The 15491-nt window shown below is 39.4% G+C and overlaps 1 protein-coding gene across 3 annotated transcripts in view; it reads left to right on the top strand.

Moving 5' to 3' along the window:
* Nucleotides 1-15491, top strand: part of SYTL4 (synaptotagmin like 4) — a 205572-nt gene that overhangs the window by 127675 nt on the left and 62406 nt on the right. The window lies entirely within an intron of this gene.

Raw genomic sequence — 15491 nt, forward strand, 5'->3', positions numbered from 1 at the left:
CTTTTGGAAATCTTGTTGCACCTTTTAAGTTAATGTTGAAGTGAACTAGTTGTCAGTTTACTGAACTTCAAATAGAAAAGTATCTGGGAAGGGTGGACTCTGAGTAAACTTGTTTGCTCAAAATGAGTGCCAGGATTCAACAAATTTGCTGAAGCTTCCTAGTAACTACCTGCACATCTAATTGACAACTATTTTCATCAAGCTTCATTCTCACAGACCTTTGGCTACACATTAAGAAGAGCTTTAAGACTGTCGAGCAGGAATGCAAGAAGAACCACAAAGAGAATTTTAGTAGAAAGAAGCAGGAATTAAACCCAGGTGAGGAGATGTGCAGATAGTCCCTCCTTTTAACTCTGAAGAGGGACATTTTGATACACTTTATCAAAAAGGAATGGCAACAGCAAGTTAGATGGTGATAGGACCTCAAGATACTTGAAGATGAAGCTTGTGATTTTAGAGGAAGGTATAAATAGAGTGGGGGAAGGCTAGTAACACAAGTTGTGGTGTGAAATGGCCAGACTATATATCAGCACAAATTGTCCTTTGCATTGAGGCTACTGTTGACAATTGAGTAATTGAGACATTATAAGGCAGGAAGGATTTTATTATAATGACCACTATTCCTGTGAACCATTACGTATGGTGCTAGTGCAGTCTTCAGTGTTGTTCTTAATAACAAGAGAGACATTGTGCAATCCATGCTTTCCTCTGATTCTGGTCCACTCAATAGTTACTACCTGTAAGGGAAGGATTAGTTTAGTAATGATATAAAAGATGCAAAAAGAACTCTTTGTGATTGCTGTCTGGAATACTGAGATTGTTTCCCATTCTACAGAATGGGGGAAGGAGAATATTGATGAGAACGCTGAGGAGATAGGAGCACTTTTGGAAAGATGGAAAAGTAGACTGAATTGTAGACACCTTTGGCTAGGGAGTGGGTCTGGGTCTGCAAAGGGACCATGAAGTTGCACATTTAAAAGGCCTATATGTGGAATATATCACATCTATCATAGTCTGTTGTTATCATAATCAAACATTATCATTTTTCAGATGAGAAACCAAGGAATAGAGAGATAAATGCCATAATCATTTTTTCAAGTACACATGATTAACTTTATGAGTTAATATCTTTTGATTCCCAGCTCAGGCATGATCTTATTGGGTTATAGTGCCTCTAAATGGAAATGTACCAAAGGAAGATGGGTCCTACTCAAGAAGGAATAATCAAACAAGGGTTAACTGGTTTTAGAGTGGATGTAAAAAATGTTTTTTCTTTTTAAAGTTTAATACAAGCAAACAAAATGTTGAAAGTACTAGAAGATATCTTCTGCCTTGAGAACTCAATTTTTATGTGCTTTGAGCACTGAATCATCCTACCATGGTATAATAGAAGGACATTGGATTTAAGGACTTACTTCTTCACTTAGAATTAATGTTATCAAACTTCTCTGACCCACAGCTTCCTCATTTGTAAAATGGAGATAATAAAACTGCCTAATTTATACTGCTATTGTGAGCATTAAAAGAGATAATGCATAGAAGCACTTTATACAGTGTTTGGCATATAAAAATAGCTCAACAAATGCTCATTTCTTTTTCCTTTTCCACTTATACAGAAGTTTGTCTAGTATGTTTAGCTTGAATCAAAAATGGTGGCTCTAAACAGTTCTCTGAATTTAGTTAAAGCCCTTCAGACCATATGTAGAATGGCCCATCTCCCTGCAAGTGAGCATTTTTCCAAATATGGGTTTTAGCATACATTCAAGTGTAATTTTGCTCATCCAGAAAGACCAAGTGAAACCCCAGGCCACAAGAACTTTATCTTTATGACTTCTTTGTCCTCCTCCTCATTATCTTAGACCCCAGAAGACAGGACTGAATTTCATAGGCAGCTCTGTAATTCAGCACAAGAGAAATAAAGCTAGAAAGTACATCATAGTTGAGAGACTTTCCTTGTCCTCATGCAGGGTTTCTTAGCCTTAGCACTATTGATGCTTTCAGCTGGATAATTCTTTGTTGTGGGTGACTGTCTTGTGCACTATAGAACATTTAGCAGCATCCCTGGCCCCAACCCATGAGATATGAGTAGCACCCCTTCCTTGAGTTGTGCCAACCAAAAGTTTCTCCAGATATTGCCAAATGTCCCCTGGGGAGGGGGATAACATTGTTACCAGTGGAAAACTAGTTTTAGGAGAAACAAATCAGCTAGCTGTTTGACATACAAACATCCTGTGCTGGAAGACAAATGAAATCTTTACGGATGATTGGAAATTCAAAGGGCAAGGAAGAGTGAGGGAAAGAAAAGCTGAGGCAGAGGAACAGTCTAGGCTTAGGAAGAGAACCTAGTTCATATGCCAGGCCTTATGGATACAAATATTAAGAAGACGTAGGTCCTGCTTTTGGGGGGCTCACATTTTAGTGGAAGAACACTACAGTGAGTGCTAGAGGAGGGGCACCCATCCTCTAGAGTGTAGGGAAAGCCTTCCAGAAGAGATTACATTTGAACTGAAGAATTAATAAATATTAGAATGGAAAAGATAAAGGGAGAATGGAAGAGATGTAAAATAATTTGGGGTTTGGAGGGAAATGCAAATCATTTAGATTGGGAGAAGAGCAATCAGGAACAAGGAGTGGTGGAAGAGAAGGCTTAAAAGATAGGAAGCAGATCTTGAAAGTCCTTCTAAGCCATGTAAAAGACTCAGTTCTGAACTACCAAGAGTCACTGAGTTTCTCCATGATCCAATTTGGATTTAGAAGAGATTACTTTGGCAGCAGTGTGGAAAATAGATTGGAAGTAGGTGACCAGTTAGGAGGCTATAGTTGTAGTCCAGGTGATTATGGCCTAAGTAGTGGCAGTGGTATGGAATTCAAGATCTATTTAGGTAGCTAGAACAGGATCTGGGGACTCATCAGATATGAGGACAGTCTCTGGCTTGTGCTACTCAGTAGACTGTAGTGCTGTTCACTGGGTTGGAAAACATTGGTGGCAGAAGTTTCTAAGGAAGACGAAGTTTGAGGTGGTTGCAATCATCAAGGTGGGGATATTTGGTAGCCATTAAATGTCTGAGTCTGATGATTAGGAGAAATTTAATGGCAGAGGTACAAGATTGAGAGTCATCAGGGGAAATTGAAGCCATGGGAATGAAAGAGATCGTCTAAGGAGAATGTGTGAAAAGAGATGAGGGGCAAGGATATTCCCATGGCTTTCTTCTTCACTTGATTTGTGTCACCTCCTCTGCGAGACTTCCTTAGAGTGTATACAATTATCACCCTTATTGCTCTATATTTCTTTACCCTGCTTTTTTTTTTATATCATTGCTATCCTTTGTTATGTATGTAACCCGTTCGCTTTTTTGTTACTCCAACATATTTACAGTAGTTTAATTCACAGGCATTAAAATGTTCAGCCATTCAAAATAAAAATTTCCATCTCACATTCATTTTAAAGCTTCTCCAGCTCCCAACCTCTAGTGCAGCTTGATTAGAGATGGACAGATCTCCAGTGGAAAAAAAGTGACTGTTCTTTCATTCTTCTTTCTGCACCTTGTCCCCTAATTCTGTGCTGCTTCTGGCTCCTCTGGGGTTGAGGAGTAAGGTGGTTAGGGAGAGGGAGTCTTAAAGGAAAAGTGAGAGGCTTAATTCACTGAAGCTGGTGTAATCAGGCTATCAATATCCTTTGTGAGGTTGATGCCCAAATACTGGGTTTTATAGCGCTGTGCTTTTGTGGTTTCTTTATATATATATGTATATGTATGTATGTATATGTATATGTATATGTATATATGTATGTATATGTATACATACATATATGTATACATATATGTATATGTATATATGTATATATATGCATATATACATATATATACATATATATACATACCATTATATATATATAAAGAAACCATTACATATAAATATAAATATAAATATAAATATAAATATAAATATAAATATAAATATAAATATAAATATATAATGAAATTTATTGTCAAATTGGTTTCCATACAACACCCAGTGCTCATCCCAACAGGTGCCCTCCTCAATACCCATCACCCAACCTCCCCTTCCTCCCACCCCACATCAACCCTCAGTTTGTTCTGTTTTTAAGAGTCTCTTTGGCTTCTCCCTCTCTAACCTTTCTTTTATTTTTTTTCCTTCTCCTCCCCCATGGTCTTCTGGTAAGTTTCTCAGGATCCGCATAAGAGTGAAAACATATGGTATCTGTCTTTCTCTGTATGGCTTATTTCACTTAGCATCACACTCTCCAGTTCCATCCACGTTGCTACAAAAGGCCATATTTCATTCTTTCTCATTACCACATGGTATTCCGTTGTGTATATAAACCACAATTTCTTTATCCATTCATCAGTTGATGGATATTTAGGCTCTTTCCATAGTTTGGCTATTGTTGAAAGTACTGCTATAAACATCGGGGTACATAGGCCCCTATGCATCAGCACTCCTCTATCCCTTGGGTAAATTCCTAGCAGTGCTATTTCTGGGTCATAGGGTAGATCTATTTTTAATTGTGTGAGGAACCTCCACACTGTTTTCCAGAGTGGCTGCACCAGTTCGCATTCCCACCAACAGTGCAAGACGGTTCCTGTTTCTCCACATCCTCTCCAGCATCTATAGTCTCCTGATTTTTTCATTTTAGCCACTCTGGCATGAGGTGCTATCTCACGTGTGGTTTTGATTTGCATTTCCCTGATGAGGAGTGATGTCGAGCATCTTCTCATGTGCCTGTTGGCCATCTGGGTGTCTTCTTTAGAGAAGTGTCTATTCATGTCTTCTGCCCATTTCTTCACTGGATTATTTGTTTTTTGGGTGTGGAGTTTGGTGAGTTCTTTAAAGATTTGGGATACTAGCCCTTTGTCTGATATGTCATTTGCAAGTATCTTTTCCCATTCCATTGGTTGCCTTTTAGTTTTGTTGATGGTTTCCGTTGCATTGCAGAAGCTTTTTATCTTTATGAGGTCCCAAGAGATCATTTGTGCTTTTAATTCCCTTGCCTTTGGAGATGTGTCAAGTAAGAAATTGCTGCAGCTGAGGTCAAAGAGGTTTTTTTCCTGCTTTCTCCTCTGGGATTTTGATGGTTTCCTGTCTCACATTCAGGTCCTTTATCCATTTTGAGTTTATTTTTGTGAGTGGTGCAAGAAAGTGGTCTAGTTTCATCCTTCTGCATGTTGCTGTCCAGTTCTCCCAGCACCATTTGTTAAAGAGACTGTCTTTTTTCCATTGGATAATCTTTGCTGCTTTGTCAAAGATTAGTTGGCTGTACTTTTGTGGGTCCAATTCTGGAGTCTCTGTTCTCTTCCATTGGTCGATGTGTCTGTTTTTGTGCCAATACCATGCTGTCCTGGTGATTACAGCTTTGTCATAGAGGCTGAAGTCTGGGATTGTGATGCCTCCTGCGCTGGTCTTCTTCAACATTACTTTCACGCTTCAGGGCCTTTTGTGGTTCCATACAAACTTTAGGATGGCTTGTTCTAGCTTTGAGAAGAATGCTGGTGCAATTTTGATTGGGATTGCATTGAATGTATAGATAGCTTTGGGTAGTATTGACATTTTAACAATATTTATCCTTTCAATCCATGAGCACGGAATGTTTTTCCATTTCTTTATACCTTCTTCAATTTCCTTCATAAGCTTTCTATAGTTTTGAGCACACAGATCTTTTACATCCTTGGTTAGGTTTATTCCTAGGTATTTTATGATTTTTGGTGCAATTGTGAATGGGATCAGTTTCTTTGTCTTTCTGTTGCGTCATTATTAGTGTATAAGAATGCAACTGATTTCTGTACATTAGTTTTGTATCCTGAAACTTTGCTGAATTCATGTCAGTTCTAGCAGACTTTTGGTGGAGTCTATCGGGTTTTCCATGTACAATATGTCATCTGCAAAAAGTGAAAGCTTGAATTCATCTTTGCCAATTTTGATGCCTTTGATTTCCTTTTGTTGTCTGATTGCTGGTGCGAGAGCTTCCAACACTATGTTAAACAACAGCAGTGAGAGTGGACATCCCTGTCACATTCCTGATCTCAGGGAGAAAGCTCTCAGTTTTTCCCCATTGAGGATGATATTCGCTGTGAGCTTTTCATAAATGGCTTTTATGTTTAAGTATGTTCCTTCTATCCTGACATTCTCGAGGGTTTTTATTAAGAAAGGATGCTGAAATTTGTCAAATGATTTTCTGAATCAATTGGCGGGATCCTATGGTTCTTTTCTTTTATTAATATGCTGCATCACATTGATTGATTTGCGAATGTTGAACCAGCCCTGCAGCCCAGGAATGAATCCAACTTGAACACCGTGAATAATTATTTTTATATGCTGTTAAATTTGATTTGTTAGTATCTTATTGAGAATTTTTGCATCCATATTCATCAGGGATATTGGCCTGTAGTTCTCTTTTTTTGCGGGTTCTCTGTAGGGTTTAGGAATCAAAGTCATACTGGTTTCATAGAATGAGTCTGGAAGTTTTCCTTCCCTTTCTATTTTTTGGAATAGCTTGAGAAGGATACGTATTATCTCTGCTTTAAATGTCTGGTGGAATTCCCCAGGGAAGCCATCTGGTCCTGGACTCTTATTTGTTGGGAGGTTTTTGATAACTGACTCAATTTCTTCACTGGTTATGGGTCTGTTCAAGTTTTATATTTTTTCCTGTGTGAGCTTTGGAAGTGTGTGGGTGCTTAGGAATTTGTCCATTTCTTCCAGGCTGTCCAGTTTGTTGGCATATAATTTTTCATAGTATTCCATGATAATTGCTTATATTTCTGAGGGATTGCTTGTAATAATTCCATTTTAATTCATAATTTTATCTATTTGGGTCCTCTCCCTTTTCTTCTTGAGAAGCCTGGCTAGAGGTTTATCAATTTTATTTATTTTTTCAAGACCAACCCTTGGTTTCATTGATCTGCTCTACAGTTCTTTTCGATTCTATATTGTTTATTTCTGCTCTGATCTTTATTATTTCTCTTCTGCTGGGTTTGGGGTGTCTTTGCTGTTCTGCTTCTAGTTCCTTTAGGTGTGCTGTTAGATTTTGTATTTGGGATTTTTCTTGTTTCTTGAGATAGGCCTGGATTGCCATGTGTTTTCCTCTCAGGACCGCCTTTGCTGCATCCCAAAGCGTTTGGATTGTTGTCTTTTCATTTTCATTTGTTTCCATATATTTCTTAATTTCTTCTCTAATTGCCTGGTTGACCCACTCATTCTTTAGTAGGGTGTTCTTTAACCTCCATGCTTTTGGAGGTTTTCCAGACTTTTTCCTGTGGTTGATTTCAAGCTTCATAGCATTGTGGTCTGAAAGTGTGCATGGTAGGATCTCAATTCTTTTAGACTTATGAAGGGCTGTTTTGTGACCCATCATGTGATCTATCTTGGAGAATGTTCCATGTGCACTCGAGAAGAAAGTATATTCTGTTGCTTTGGGATGCAGAGTTCTAAATATATCTGTCAAGTCCATCTGATCCAATGTATCATTCAGGGCCCTTGTTTCTTTATTGATCCTGTGTCTAGATGATCTATCCATTGTTGTAAGTGGGGTATTAAAGTCCCCTGCAATTACCACATTCTTACCAGTAAAGTTGCTTATGTTTGTGATTAATTGTTTTATATACTTGGGGGCTCTCACATTCGGAGCATAGACATTTATAATTGTTAGCTCTTCCTGATGGATAGACCCTATAATTATTATATAATGTCCTCCTTCATCTCTTGTTACAACCTTTAATTTAGAGTCTGTATAAGTATGGCTGATATAAGTTTGGCTACTCAAGCTTTCTTTTGACTTCCAGTAGCATGATAGATAGTTCTCCATCCCCTCACTTTCAATCTGAAGGTGTCCTCAGGTCTAAAATGAGTCTCTTGTAGACAACAAATAGAGGGGTCTTGTTTTTTTTTTTTATCTATTCTGACACCCTATGTCTTTTGGTTGGAGCATTTAGTCCATTTACATTCAGTGTTATGGAAAGATATGTGTTTAGAGTCATTGTGATGTCTGTAGGTTTCATGCTTGTAGTGATGTCTCTGTTACTTTGTGGTCCTTGCAACATTTCACTCACAGAATCCCCCTTAGGATCTCTTGTAGGGCTGGTTTAGTGGTGATGAATTCCTTCAGTTTTTGTTTGTTTGGGAAGACCTTTTTCTCTCTTTCTATTCTGAATGACAGACTTGCTGGATAAAGGATTCTCAGCTGCATATTTTTTCTGTTCATCACATTGAAGATTTCATGACATTCCTTTCTGGCCTGCCAAGTTTCAGTGGTTAGGTCTGCCACTAGTCTTTTTTTTTTTTTTTTTTTTTTTTTGTAATTTAACTTTATTTTTTATTTTTAAAAATTTACATACAAATTAGTTAGTATATAGTGAAGCAATGATTTCAGGAGGAGATTCCTTAATGCCCCTTCCCCATTTAGCCCATCCCCCCTCCCACAACCTCTCCAGCCACCCTCAGTTTGTTCTTCATATTTATGTGTCTCTTTTGTTTTGTCCCACTCCCTGTTTTTATATTTTGTTTCCCTTCCCTTATGTTCATCTTTTTTGTCTCTTAAAGTCCTCATATGAGTGAAGTCATATGTGTTTTGTCTTTCTCTGACTGACTAATTTCACTTAGCATAATACCCTCCAGTTCCATCCATGTAGTTGCAAATGGCAAGATTTCATTCTTTTTGATTGCCGAGTAATATTCTATTGTATATATATACCACATATTCTTTATCTATTCATCCATTGATGGACATTTTGGCTCTTTCCATACTTTGGCTATTGTGGATAGTGCTGCTATAAACATGGGGGTGCATGTATCCCTTTGACACAGCACACCTGTATCCCTTGGATAAATGCCTAGTAGTGCAATTGCTGGGTCATAGGGTAGTTCTGTTTAATTTTTTTGAGAAACCTCCATTCTGTTTTCCAGACTGGGTGCACCAGCTTGCATTCCCACCAACAAAGCAAAGGAGATCCTCTTTCTGCAGAGAAACACCAACATCTGTTGTTGCCTGAGTTGTTAATTCTAGCCATTCTGACAGGTGTGAGGTGATATCTCATTGTGGTTTTGATTTGTATTTGCCTGATGATGAGTGATGTTGAGCATTTTTTATGTGTCCGTTGACCATCTGGATGTCTTCTTTCGAGAAGTGTCTATTCATGTCTTTTGCCCATTTCTTCACTGGATTATTTGGTTTTTAGGTGTTGAGTTTGATAAGTTCTTTGTAGATTGTGGATACTAACCCTTTGTCCGATATGTCATTTGCAAATATCTTCTCCCATTCTGTCGGTTGCCTTTTAGTTTTACTGATTGTTTCCTTTGTTGTGTAGAAGCTTTTTATTTTGATGAGGTTCCAGGAGTTCATTTTTTGCTTTTGTTTCCCTTGTCTCTGGAGACGTGTTGAGTAAGAAATTGCTGGGGGCAAGATCAAAGAGGTTTTTGCCTGCTTTCTCCTCGAGGATTTTGATGGTTTCCTGTCTTACATTGAGGTCTTTCATCCACTTTGAGTTTATTTTTGTGTATGGTGTAAGAAAGTGGTCCAGGTTCATTCTTCTGCATGTCGCTGTCCAGTTTTCCCAGCACCACTTGCTGAAGAGACTGTATTTATTCTATTGGATATTTGCTGTTTTGTCAAAGATTAGTTGGCCATATGTTTGTGGGTCCATTTCTGGGTTCTCTATTCTATTCCATTGATCTGAGTGTCTGTTCTTGTGGCAGTTGCCACTAGTCTTATGGGTCTCCCTTTTTAAGTTAGAGCCTGTTTATCCCTAGCTGCTTTCAGAGTTTTCACTTTATCCTTGTATTTTGCCAGTTTCACTATGATATATGGTCCAGAAGATCGATTCAAGTTACTTCTGAAAGGAATTCTCTGTGCCTCTTGGATTTCAATGCCTTTTTCCTTCCCCAGATCAGGGATGTTCTCAGCTATGATTTGTTCAAGTACACCTTCAGCCCCTTTGTCTCTCTCTTCCTCTTCTGGAATTCCTATGATACGGATATTGTTCTGTTTGATTGCATCACTTAGTTCTCTAATTCTCCCCTCATACTCCTGGATTGTTTTATCTCTCTTTTTCTCAGCTCCCTCTTTGTGCATAATTTTATCTTCTAATTCACCTATTCTCTCCTCTGCCTCTTCAATCTGAGCTGTGGTTGCCTCCATTTTATTTTTCAGCTCATTTATAGCATTTTTTAGCTTTTCATGACTATTTCTTAGTCCCTTGATCTCTGTAGCAATAGATTCCCTGATGTCCTCTATGCTTTTTTCAAGCCCAGCGATTAATTTTATGACTATTATTCTAAATTCTTGTTCCGTTTTATTGCTTAAATCGTTTTTGATCAATTTGTTAGCTGTCGCTACTTCCTGGAGTTTCTTTTGAGGAGAGTTCTTCCGTTTCATCATTTTGGGTAATCGCTGTGGTGGCTCCAAACTGCAGGGCACTTCCCCTGTGTTGTCTGGAGTAACATGTGTAGTGAGTGGGGCCACAGTCAGACCCGATGTCTGCCCCCAGCCCACCACTGGGGCCACAGTCAAACTTGTGTGTACCTTATCTTCCCCTCTCCCAGGGTCAGGACTCACTGTGGAGTGGTGTGGCCCCTGTCTGGACTACTTGCACACGGCCAGGCTTGTGATGCTGCTTCAATGGGATCTGGCACATTAGCTGGGGTGGATCCACTTGGTGCACAGGGGTGGGAGGGGTAGGCTTAGCTCGCTTTGTCATTGGTGGTCCCCTGCGGGAGGGGCCCTGCAGCACTGGGAGGGAGGCAGACCCGTTGGAGGAATGGATCCACAGAAGCACAGCATTGGGCGTTTGCGCTGTGCAAGCAAGTTTGGTGACAGGAACTGGTTCCCTTTGGAATTTCGGCTGGGGGATGGGTGAGGGAGATGGCGCTTGCCAGGGCCTTTTTCCCCCCGCCAAGCTGAGTTCTGTCTTCTGGGGCTCAACACCTCTTCCTCCTGGCATCCTCTCTCCCTCCCCACTCTCTGAGAGCAGAGCTGTTGACTTTTAACATTCCAGATGTTAAGTCCCGCTGGCTGTCAGAACTTACAGAGTCCGGCGACTCTGCTTTTGCAAGCCAGACTTCAGGGGCTCTACCTTGCCGAGTGGGCTGCCCCTCCACAGCCCCAGCTCCCTCCTGCCAGTCTGTGTAGTACACACCATCTCTCTGCCCTTCCTACCCTCTTCCGTGGGCCTCTTTTCTATGCTTGGCTCCAGAGAGTCCATTCTGCTAGTCTTCTGGAGGTTTTCTGGGTTATTTAGGCAGATGTGGATGGAATCTAAGTGATCAGCAGGACGAGGTGAGGCCAGTGTCATCCTTCGCCGCCATCTTCCCGCTTTTGTGGTTTCTTTTTTTTGTTTGTTTGTTTTTTTAATTTTTATTTATTTATTTATTTTTTAATATATGAAATTTATTGACAAATTGGTTTCCATACAACACCCAGTGCTCATCCCAAAAGGTGCCCTCCTCAATACCCATCACCCACCCTCCCCTCCCTCCCACCCCCCATCAACCCTCAGTTTGTTCTCAGATTTTAACAGTCTCTTATGCTTTGGCTGTCTCCCATTCTAACCTCTTTTTTTTTTCCTTCCCCTCCCCCATGGGTTTCTGTTAAGTTTCTCAGGATCCACATAAGAGTGAAAACATATGGTATCTGTCTTTCTCTGTATGGCTTATTTCACTTAGCATCACACTCTCCAGTTCCATCCATGTTGCTACAAAGGGCCATATTTCATTCTTTCTCATTGCCAAGTAGTACTCCATTGTGTATCTAAACCACAATTTCTTTATCCATTCATCAGTTGATGGACATTTAGTAGGCTCTTTCCATAATTTGGCTATTGTTGAGAGTGCTGCTATAAACATTGGGGTACAGGTGCCCCTATGCATCAGTACTCCTGTATCCCTTGGATAAATTCCTAGCAGTGCTATTGCTGGGTCATAGGGTAGGTCTATTTTTACTTTTCTGAGGAACCTCCAAACTGCTTTCCAGAGCGGCTGCACCAATTTGCATTCCCACCAAGCGTGCAAGAGGGTTCCCGTTTCTCCACATCCTCTCCAGCATCTATAGTCTCCTGATTTCTTCATTTTGGCCACTCTGACTGGCGTGAGGTGATATCTGAGTGTGGTTTTGATTTGTATTTCCCTGATAAGGAGCGACGTTGAACATCTTTTCATGTGCCTGTTGGCCATCCGGATGTCTTCTTTAGAGAAGTGTCTATTCATGTTTTCTGCCCATTTCTTCACTGGGTTATTTGTTTTTTGGGTGTGGAGTTTGATGAGCTCTTTATAGATTTTGGATACTAGCCCTTTGTCCGATATCTCATTTGCAAATATCTTTTCCCATTCCGTTGGTTGCCTTTTAGTTTTGTTGGTTGTTTCCTTTGCTGTGCAGAAGCTTTTTATCTTCATAAGGTCCCAGTAATTCACTTTTGCTTTTAATTCCCTTGCCTTTGGGGATGTGTCGAGTAAGAGATTGCTACCGCTGAGGTCAGAGAGGTCTTTTCCTGCTTTCTCCTCTAAGGTTTTGATGGTTTCCTGTCTCACATTCAGGTCCTTTATCCATTTTGAGTTTATTTTTGTGAATGCTGTGAGAAAGTGGTCTAGTTTCAACCTTCTGCATGTTGCTGTCCAGTTCTCCCAGCACCATTTGTTAAAGAGACTGTCTTTTTTCCATTGGGTGTTCTTTGCTGCTTTGTCAAAGATGAGTTGGCCATATGTTTGTGGGTCTATTTCTGGGGTTTCTATTCTATTCCATTGGTCTATGTGTCTGTTTTTGTGCCAATACCATGCTGTCTTGATGATGACAGCTTTGTAGTAGAGGCTAAAGTCTGGGATTGTGATGCCTCCTGCTTTGGTCTTCTTCTTCAAAATTACTTTGGCTATTCGGGGTCTTTTGTGGTTCCATATAAATTTTAGGATTGCTTGTTCTAGTTTCGAGAAGAATGCCGATGCAATTTTGATTGGGATTGCATTGAATGTGTACATAGCTCTGGGTAGTATTGACATTTTGACAATATTTATTCTTCCAATCCATGAGCAGGGAATGTCTTTCCATTTCTTTATATGTTCTTCAATAACCTTCATAAGCTTTCTATAGTTTTCAGCATACAGATCTTTTACATCTTTGGTTAGATTTATTCCTAGGTATTTTATGCTTCTTGGTGCAATTGTGAATGGGATCAGTTTCTTTATTTGTCTTTCTGTTGCTTCATTGTTAGTGTATAAGAATACAACTGATTTCTGTACATTGATTTTGTATCCTGCAACTTTGCTGAATTCATGGATCAGTTCTAGCAGACTTTTGGTGGAGTCTATCAGATTTTCCATGTATAATATCATGTCATCTGCAAAAAGCGAAAGCTTGACTTCATCTTTGCCAATTTTGATCCTTTTATTTCCTTTTGTTGTCTGATTGCTGATGCTAGAACTTCCAGCACTATGTTAAACACCAGCGGTGAGAGTGGGCATCCCTGTCATGTTCCTGATCTCAGGGAAAAAGCTCTCAGTTTTTCCCCATTGAGGATGATGTTAGCTGTGGGCTTTTCATAAATGGCTTTGATGATCTTTAAGTATGTTCTTTCTATCCTGACTTTCTCAGGGGTTTTTATTAAGAAAGGGTGCTGGATTTTGTCAAAGGCCTTTTCTGCATCGATTGACAGGATCATATGGTTCTTCTCTTTTTTTTTGTTAATGTGATGTATCACGATCGATTTGCGAATGTTGAACCAGCCCTGCAGCCCAGGAATGAATCCCACTTGATCATGGTGAATAATTCTTGTTATATGCCATTGAATTTGATTTGCTAGTATCTTATTGAGAATTTTTGCATCCATATTCATCAGGGATATTGGCCTGTAGTTCTCTGTTTTTACTGGGTCTCTGTCTGGTTTAGGAATCAAAGTAATACTGGCTTCATAGAATGAGTCTGGAAGTTTTCCTTCCCTTTCTATTTCTCGGAATAGCTTGAGAAGGATAGGTATTATCTCTGCTTTAAACGTTTGGTAGAACTCCCCTGGGAAGCCATCTGGTCCTGGACTCTTATTTGTTGGGAGATTTTTGATAACCGATTCAATTTCTTCGCTGGTTATGGGTCTGTTCAAGCTTTCTATTTCCTCCTGATTGAGTTTTGGAAGAGTGTGGGTGTTTAGGAATTTGTCCATTTCTTCCAGGTTGTCCAATTTGTTGGCATATAATTTTTCATAGTATTCCCTGATAATTGTTTGTATCTCTGAGGGATTGGTTGTCATAATTCCATTTTCATTCATGATTTTATCTATTTGGGTCATCTCCCTTTTCTTTTTGAGAACCTGGCTAGAGGTCTGTCAATTTTGTTTATTTTTTCAAAAAACCAACTCTTGGTTTCATTGATCTGCTCTACAGTTTTTTAGATTCTATATTGTTTATTTCTGCTCTGATCTCTATTATTTCTCTTCTTCTGCTGGGTTTAGGCTGCCTTTGCTGTTCTGCTTCCAGTTCCTTTAGGTGTGCTGTTAGATTTTGTATTTGGGATTTTTCTTGTTTCTTGAGATAGGCCTGGATTGCAATGTATTTTCCTCTCAGGACTGCCTTCGCTGCGTCCCAAAGCGTTTGGATTGTTGTATTTTCATTTTCGTTTGTTTCCATATATTTTTTAATTTCTTCTCTAATTGCCTGGTTAACCCACTCATTCGTTAGTAGGGTGTTCTTTAATCTCCATGCTTTTGGAGGTTTTCCAGACTTTTTCCTGTGGTTGATTTCAAGCTTCATAGCATTGTGGTCTGAAAGTATGCTTGGTATAATTTCAATTCTTGTAAACTTATGAAGGGCTGTTTTGTGACCCAGTATATGATCTATCTTGGAGAATGTTCCGTGTGCACTCGAGAAGAAAGTATATTCTGTTGCTTTGGGATGCAGAGTTCTAAATATATCTGTCAAGTCCATCTGATCCAATGTGTCATTCAGGGCCCTTGTTTCTTTATTGACTGTGTGTCTAGATGATCTATCCATTTCTGTAAGTGGGGTGTTAAAGTTCCCTGCAATTACCACATTCTTATCAATAAGGTTGCTTATGTTTATGAGTAATTGTTTTATATATTTGGGGGCTCCGGTATTCGGTGCATAGACATTTATAATTGTTAGCTCTTCCTGATGGATAGACCCTGTAATTATTGTATAATGCCCTTCTTCATCTCTTGTTACAGCCTTTAATTTAAAGTCTAGTTTGTCTGATATAAGTATGGCTACTCCAGCTTTCTTTTGACATCCAGTAGCATCGTAGATAGTTCTCCATCCTCTCACTTTCAATCTGAAGGTGTCCTCAGGTCTAAAATGAGTCTCTTGTAGACAGCAAATAGATGGGTCTTGTTTTTTTATCCATTCTGATACCCTATGTCTTTTGGTTGGCGCATTTAATCCATTTAAGTTCAGTGGTATTATAGAAAGATACGGGTTTAGAGTCATTGTGATGTCTGTATGTTTTATGCTTGTAGTGATGTCTCTGGTACTTTGTCTCACAGGATCCCCCT

This window comes from Panthera onca, chromosome X (assembly GCF_046562875.1).
Source record: "Panthera onca isolate mPanOnc1 chromosome X, mPanOnc1 haplotype 2, whole genome shotgun sequence".
NCBI classification, from domain to species: Eukaryota; Metazoa; Chordata; class Mammalia; order Carnivora; family Felidae; genus Panthera; species Panthera onca.